Source organism: Echinops telfairi, unplaced genomic scaffold (assembly GCF_000313985.2).
Source record: "Echinops telfairi isolate 266 unplaced genomic scaffold, ASM31398v2 ScPeMD7_7422;HRSCAF=8460, whole genome shotgun sequence".
Taxonomy (NCBI): domain Eukaryota; kingdom Metazoa; phylum Chordata; class Mammalia; order Afrosoricida; family Tenrecidae; genus Echinops; species Echinops telfairi.
The window spans coordinates 2,655,302-2,663,842 of NW_022111322.1; the positions used below are offsets into that span (position 1 = coordinate 2,655,302).

Genomic DNA, 8,541 nt, shown 5'->3' on the forward strand with positions numbered 1-8,541 from the left:
CTGAAAAATACAAGGTGCTCAGATCCATGAGATGCTGTATTTCAAAGGAAAGGGCAAAAATTGTTCCTTCTCTGATCAGGAAAAGTCTTCTAAAAGGCAATCAATTAGTGTGGATTCTGCTGGAAGGTTGGGCAGTATGTGCCTGAGTGCGCTAGCAGGAGTTTATTTGCATTTATTAGGGTGGGGAATTCTGCTGTCCACAGCTACTGAAGTCAGCAACTGGGTAAAAATAGCACCAGGTGCTTGAAGCTTATACGAGTGACACAGGGCTCCTTCTTCCAGCATTGCAGTGTATTACGATCATTTATCTCATTTGGGGAGTCAGGGAGGTGCTTATGCGAGATGAAGAACACAACTCACTCTTCTCTCTATGGCTTTGGTGTTAAAGATGGAACATGGAGGTCAGGGAACTAAATGATACTGTAGAGATGCCAAATAGTAAGGGGGATGCTCTATCATTTTGACTGCACTACTTAGGAGAAAGATGTTTTTTTCCTGTCTACAGTAAATTCATTTGTCTTTCCTCCCACTCCTTGCAATGCCTGCAAAACATCTTAAAAAATTGAATTTGGGGACCTGAAAATTGTGTGTATTTCTCTTTCCTTTGGGCAGCAGGCATTTGTCGCCCCAGACATGCCAGGTTCTGAGAAAGCAGAGGGAAAAGGCAACCGAAATGGGCAAAGCTTTTTGAAAAGAACGCTGAAATCCAGGTGCATGCTTTGAAGAGGTGATGCATTACAGGGCATGAAACTGTTCACAATCATGCTCTTGCTGCATGTGGTGGAGATGGCTCCAACCCGATAGGTCAGAGTAGAACTGCCCCATAGGGTCTCCTAGGCTGTGTCATCATCACAAGAGCGGCTCCCTAGGTCTTTATGACCGTGGGGTTCAAAGAGTCAGCAGCCCAAGATGAGCCATTGTGCTACCAAGGCTTTTTCCTATTCTCCCTCCTTAGCTTCTCTCACTCATCTGAAATGCACATGAAGACTTCATTAATTTTTTAATGATATGTTATGATGTTTGCATAAAAGTTTATGAAACAGTTCAGTTACCCATTCAATAATTTCTACGCAGATTGCTCATTGACACAATGCAAGAACATTCCCCCAAATTCTATCAGGTTGTTGAGCTTTCAATAATCTAGTGTCCCTGGTCCCTTATTTTCTCATCTTTGGTTTAAGGAATTGTAGGTCATTTGGTTTCATATAGATGCATTTTTTTAAAGGAGCACAGTAGTCTTTAGTTTGTGAGCCAATCTGTTATTTAGCCAAACGTTAACGTCAGGGATTTGTTTGAGTTCACTATCTAAAGAGTGTCTCAGGGAAGCTGACTTGGGGAATCATCTACTCTTAACTAGTCCAGTATATCTGAACATGTTTCAGAATTTGAGGTTCTGTTCTGTATTTTCTTTTCTCACTTAATCAGAGAAATCACTTTTTCCTCTAATTTAATCTCATTTATTGTGTTGCAGATTACATGGTTGGCAGTGGCAGCTGGGCACCATCTAGCTCTTCTGGTCTCAGGAGAGATGAAGTTGTGGCTCATGTCGACTGTCAGTCCTGCAGATTAGCTTCTTCCCTGAAGATGACATTAATTCTTTAACTAAAGGCAATTTTAATTTGTGGTACTATGTTAACCTTTCAAAATACATAATCTATGCAAAGCAATTCCATAGGACAAGCCGGTTGCAGAACTGCAGTTGAAAAAAGAAAGATAATGATACACACACACACACACACAAGGGTGGGATGGGTCAATATAAAACACAAACACAAATCTGAAGAGTTTGGCTCAGGGTTACTAGTTAGACCAGTGTTTGTGAGCTCATTTCCACAGTATGTTGCTGGCATTGGAAGTGTTTCTGATTATTCCTAACTTTATGCCTTGCTTCAAGAATTGTGAGTAAAAATATACATTTGACTATGAAAATAAAATACATATATACACATACACACACACACAGACCTATGGGGGTGGGCAGATTTTCAAAAGTTCATTTACAAGTATACCTTTATTTTCCCACCAGGCAAGCATCAAGTAACTCACTTTGAGTTAATGCACCCATTGGCATTGCTTGGGAAGGTTCTCTCTGGTTACAATGAATTTTTTTCTTAAAAGCAGTTCCGTTCAAACCTTGCTTTTTGTGAAGGTCAACTTAAAAGAACAGCATGCAGCTGTAAAATTTTGTTTCCTGCTTGGGAAAAATGCCACAGAAACTGTTGTAATGTTTAACACAGTTTCCAAGGTGAGCATTATGGGAAAAACTCAAGTGTGTGAGTGGTTTTCTTATTTCAAAGAAGGTGAAATATTGATCAGTGACAAACCTTGTTCTGTCCATCAACTTTCCAAATGGATGAAAATGTTGAGTCATAGTATATTTGGAGTTCATTCCACAAGGTCAGACTGTTAATCTAGCTTTCTCTTTAGAGGTTCTGAAAAGATTGTGTAACAGTGTGACAAAAAAGGCATGGTTTGTGGCAGATGGGGGACTGGTTTTGCCACCATGACAATGTACCTGCTCACACATGTCATCTCAATGTGCCATTTTTTGGCCATAAATGGCATCTCTCTCTTGCCCCATGCACCTGGATCACCTGACCTCACTCTGTGTGACTTCTTTTTGCTTCCATGAATGAAGAGGGACACGGAAGGATGACAATTTGACAATGTAGAAGAGGTGGGGAAAAAACCAAAACAAAACGAGGGCAGTACTGTCAGCCACCTAAATAGATGAGTTTGAAATTTGTTTCCAAGAATGGAATCGCAGATTCAACAAATGTATGAAGTGTAATGGAGAGTATGTTGAAGGTGATAAGGTGGTTTTGTAAAAAACACTTAAACATATATCTTTGAAAAAATATTCTGGGTTTTTTTGGGTACCCCAATGTGTGTATATATACATACACACAGATCTATCTATCTATCTATCTATCTATCTATCTATCTATCTATCTATCTATCTATCTATCCCATGAATAAATCTATATACATTTGAGTTAAGTAGCTCATTTAATTCTGTTGGTATTTCTACCTTGCTTTTTAAATGGAAAGTTTAAAAAGAAATAAACAAAGTTACCATTACCAGTGGGTCTCTAAACTAATTGAGAGTCACAATGTATTTTAAAAATAGATCCCTAAGTCTTTACATCAGGAATTTGAACAAACTAGCTGAGAGTCACAATCTATTTTAAAAATAGATTCCTAAGCCTTTACTTCAGGAATTTGAATTCATAGGTTCTGGAATGGATTTCATAATATATAGTATCAAACGGTCCCACGATGGCTTTCTTGATCAGCCAGGCTTGGAAACCAAGACTCTCATCTAGCTGCTCTTGACCCTGACTACCCAAGAGGAACCTGGGGGACCTTCAAAGCATGCCAATGCCCATGCCCTATCCCACATCAATTACTTCAGCCTCCTGGAGAGATGTTCCCAGATGACTCCACTTTGAGCCATCTTGGTGGACCCTGGTACTAGCCTACAGAGCAAGCGTCCTCAAACTACAGCCTGTGGGCCACATGCCGCCCACCGAGGACATTTATCCGGCCCACCAGGTGCTTTTGCCCCGTTATGTTTTTTACTTCAAAATAAGATATGTGTGGTGTTCATAGGAATTTGTTCATAAATTTTTATAAAAACTATAGTCCGGCCCTCCAACAGGTCTGAGCGACAGTGAACTGGGCCCCTGTTTAAAAAGTGTGAGGACCCCTGCTACAGAGAATGCTCAATCCACAGTGAGGCTTTCTGTTCTGTTTCCTGAAACAGGTAGTTTTGTAACAGGTCGTGGAAGAGGACTGCTAAATTAAACCACATTTGCAGGTTATATTAAAGCAGAAAAGTCAGTGTTTTATAACTATTTTTCAATTGAAGTTCGAAGCAACGTGGTTATTTTGTGATCTTTTCCCCAATCTCTCTCTGATGTACTTCCAACTTGCTCCTGGATGACTGATGGTGTAATGACTGAAAGGGCTGAAGTTTAGGGAAGTAACAAGGTATGGGTGGCCTCAGGCAGACTAAGAGCCTGGCATACGTTGAAACAACACTCATCTCCACACCACTCCTCTACCAGGCACAGTGAGGGAATGCTCCTTTTCTTGGGAACCTCAGTTGGAAAGGGGAGAGTGAAGAATTTAAGAGGCTCCCCCCACTCCCCCTAGGGGAGCTGGGAAACAGAGCTACAGAGAAGAGGCCTGGGAGATACAATCAGGATGATACACGTCTGAAGATCCATTTATTTGAAAAGCAGCCCACGGTATCATCTAATAAGCTCTGTGCTAGTCTTGGGGATGGAGTTAGAAAACAAGTGAGACAGCGTACCTGCCTTCAGGACCTTACACGCTAGTTGTTTTTGTGGTTTGATGCTGCGTCACTTCTGACGCTTGGTGACTCCAGGCACGACCTAAGAGAACGTGGCCATGGTGGGCACTGGCTTCACAATCCTTGCCCTCTGCTGCAGCACGCTGCCATGCCATCTGCCGGGGGTCTTCCTCTTTCCTGGTGGTCCTTCTCCAGGGACTGGCCCCTCCTGATGACATATCCGAAGCACACGATGCAAAAGTCTCAGCATCTTTATTTCTAAAGAGAATTCTGCATGTACCTCTTCTAAGACAGATTTGCCTGCTCTTCCGGTAGTCCCTGGTATAGTCAATATTCTTCGCCAACAACCTAATGCAAAGATAACAATTCTCAGTCTTCCTTCTTCGCTGTCCAGCTTTCCCAAGCTGGATATGAAATGATTTAAAATATGATAGCTTGGGTCAGGGGCACTTTAGGCCTCAAGGAAACATCTTTGTTTTTTAATACTTTAAAAAGGTTTTGTGCAGATCTGTCCAATGTAATATCATGTGATTTCTTGACCACTTCTTCCATGAGGCATTGCTTGTGGATGCAAGTAAAATGAAATCCTTGAGACCGTCAGTCCTTTTTCTACTTCTCGTGATGTTGCAGCTTCCTACTGAAACAAGCCACCTCCAGTGCTGCTCAGTTGATGCCAACTAATAGTGACCTCACAGAACAGGGAAGAACTGCTCCACAGAGTTTCTTACGGAAGCCGACAACCTCATCTTCTCCCAACGGATCAGCTGGCAGATTTGAATCCCTCCTTTTGGTTAACATGCTAACAGTTAACCTCCTGTGCCACTAGGGCACTGCACATTTTACTAGGGGGAAGGTAATACATCAAAAATAGCTACATAGAGGTAAGGAACAAAGTATTCACACTAGGGTCCCAGTCCATCCATGCATGGCTTTGTTCCAAACAAAATGTGCTCAAACATGTCTCTGCAGCCAAGCTCCCTCAGTACTGCACTTGTCTTGGTGGCAGTAGGGTAGCTTAAAAAAAAAAGGCCAATCAAAAGAGCGGCTTCCAATGGGATCTGCTGGGCCAGTGAAATTCCAGCCTCAGAAGGTTATGGTGATGGTGTTTTGGGATCTCAAAGGGACAATCTTGGCAGGTTCTCTCAAAGGATGTAGGACTAGTAAGTCAGGCTTATTAGGAAGAGGTTTTAAAAAGAACCCGAAGAGTACATTGGTGAGCAAACAGGCCAGGAAGGTTGTTCCCCTGCTACATGGCGACTTGTTTAACTTCGAGCCTTTTAGACCCCAGCCACTATAGCTTTTAGTAGCCGGGCACCATCAGCTTTCTTCACCACATTTGCTTATGCACCCAGGTTGTCTTCAGCCACTGTGTTGGGAAGATGGGTATCGTTCAGTCCAGTCATTAGAACAAAGTGTTCTTGTGTTGGGGGTAGACTTACATAGAGGCCCAAAGTCCATCTGCTACCTTAATGTATTACCATATAAATATATGTACACAGGCCAATGCCCCTATCTTTATGTATCAATATAATTACATATATACAGGTCTATGTTTATACCTCTATGTATAGTTTTTATTCCTAGTTCTTTCCTTGATCTCCTTTTACCTTCCTCCTGCCCCACTATCATGCTCACCCAAAATAAGGTTTTAGAAAGAGGTGGAATTTAAGATAAATCTTGAAGATGAAGAATTATTCTAATGAGGAGACATGAGAAAAGGTACAGATATAGAGACTAGACAGTGAAGCAGTGCTCTGGCTTCTCACCGGCATCGAGTCAATTCTGACTCGTAGGGTCCTAGAGGATAGAGTAGAATGGCCCCTGGGGGTTTCCAAGGCTGTAACTCTTTATGGGAGCAGAAAGCTTCATCTTTCTCCTGAGGAGTATCTGATGTTTTTGAACCTCTGACCTAGTGGTTGGCAGCTCAACACACAACCCGCTACATCACCAGGGGTCCTTATGGGTTTGGGTAGCAGTCTATTAAACAGAAGATCTACCACTGAATGCTGTAACATCCCTACACCAACAATGTACTTTTCAACTAGGGCTTCAGCTTCTCAAATGGGGCTTGACTGAAGCTCTCACCCTTTTCCACAAGGGAAAAACACTTTGTGGAGGAGAAGGCCAGGCTGCAGTGGGAGTAGCATTAAGGGTTTGGAAGCAGGAAAAGGGAGAGTTGGGTCCCAAGTATTTGGGAGACCCAATCATCCTAGAAAATAAAACCCAATCTTCCCACTAACCCTGAAACAGTTGGGAAACGACTGTCCTGGAAGTCTCAGTCAGCTACAGGATTCAGATCACCCCTCAGTGTTTACAGAACACTGGGCACACACCACACGTGGCGCACACCCAAGTTTAAACGGGACAGATTAGGATCCTTCAGTGGGCTCCTCAGAATTGCACTGCAGTCTGGTCTGCTATTTGGCTGGCTCTCAGCCCTTCATTAATCCCCCAATAATGGAACCACGTGCTTTTTTTCAAAGTGTGGTCCTCAGGTCAGCAACCACACACAGGAACTTGTTAGAAATGCAGATTGTCAGTTTCTACTGAGTCAGAAACTCTGGCGGGGTGAGACCTAGCCACCTCTGTTGCAACAGGCTTGCCAAAATGCATACTAAAATAAGTGAATTCCTGGATTCCATTGATTACCTAGAGGAGGGGTTTACTGTACAACTGTGACCCTGGACAAATCGCCTCTGTCTTCGGAGAACCAGTGAGGAGAGAGGGCAGAAAGAGCAATCTCCAAGGTGACTCTCAGCTGTTGTTGTCGTGAGGTGCCAATGAGTCATTTCTGATTCATAGCAACCCTGTATGTAACAGAACCAAACACGGCCTGGCCCTGTACCACCTCACCATTGTTCTTATCTCCAAGCTATACAAGACCATATACCAGTGGGGACCACGCTTATAGTAATTAGGTCACACAGACTGTTGGTGTTGGCATTGATGTTCCATGCCTAATGTTGAGAACATTAGGATGGTGTACTTGGATTTTAATGACTAGTTTAGAAATGCCACCCATCTCTATTAGCCCACTTCATAGGCTAATTAATGATATTCATACTGTATGAGTACCGCTCTAAATGGAGGGTGGGCACAAGAGCATGCGCTTTGGGGTGAAAACCAACAAGATGACTGAGAAGTATTTTTTGTCTCTGCTATAACACAGCATCAGTAGGTCAGACCTTTGATTGAATTAAAATTCTAAACAAAGGCATTAAAAACCATTAAATCCTAAAACAAGTACTTTCAAATGAACCTCTTGCCCAAAAGACTGAATGGTGACAGCCAATTTAAAGGTAAATCAAATGTGTAAGCCATTTATGCTTTGCGAAGCAACCCATTCCAGAGGTCTAAAATCCAGAGGGTTAATTGCTGAACAAAACTGAGTTACATCTCAAAGAAATATGGCTGCGTATGATGCATGACTTTTGGATACAATTACCCATGTTTTCTGGCACGCCCCCGCCTCCTCTTCCAGTATTGATAACACACACTGACATGGATGCAGCCTTTGTTAATTAACATGGAAGTTCTGGGAAGGCAGGGCCTTTCTCTGTCCTGTCCACGTCTATACCCCCAGTGCTTAGCATGTGTCGGATACCTACAGGTGTTCATTATTATTGGTTAAGTGAATGTATGAAGGACCCCGTGACATTGATGAGGGCAACGCTGCTGGACAGAATTTTCTGCAGCGATGGAAATCTTCCATACAGTGCACCGTGAAGCACAGCAGCCATTCACCAAGAGACTGCTGAATACTTAAAAGCAATGGCGGGTGAAGCTGGGGCCTAAATCCAGAGATGTAGCTAATTTAAATTTAACAGGTACATGTGGCCCTGTTTCAGAGGCTGGGGGTGGGGTGGGGGAGGATGTATGTGTGGAGAAAAAGAAAACCCATGATGCGTGTGTAAGGCAGAAAGCCTATGTCCTATTTCTGACCCTGGAGAGTCACCTGGATGAGAGCAGGTGGGCAGGGAATGCTTCCTGTATCAGGACTCTCTCTGAGTCCCTTCACCCCACTGTGGCAGTGGCAGCAGGGACTGGGTGTCAGATTCAAGGTGAGCCCACGTGTGTGTTTTCCCACCCAGGAGCAGAAGTGACTTGTGGATGGAAGGCAGAGACACCAGTGTCTGCAGACGCCAAGGCAGTAAAGAGGTCTGGAGTCCGGGCCACTGCACCTGCTTTCTGGTTCTTTCAACAGATATTTCCCAGTGCCCACT

At 43.2% G+C, this 8,541-nt stretch overlaps 1 protein-coding gene across 1 annotated transcript in view; it reads right to left on the reverse strand.

Moving 5' to 3' along the window:
• Window positions 1-8,541, reverse strand: part of TMEM108 (transmembrane protein 108) — a 376,751-nt gene that overhangs the window by 179,583 nt on the left and 188,627 nt on the right. The window lies entirely within an intron of this gene.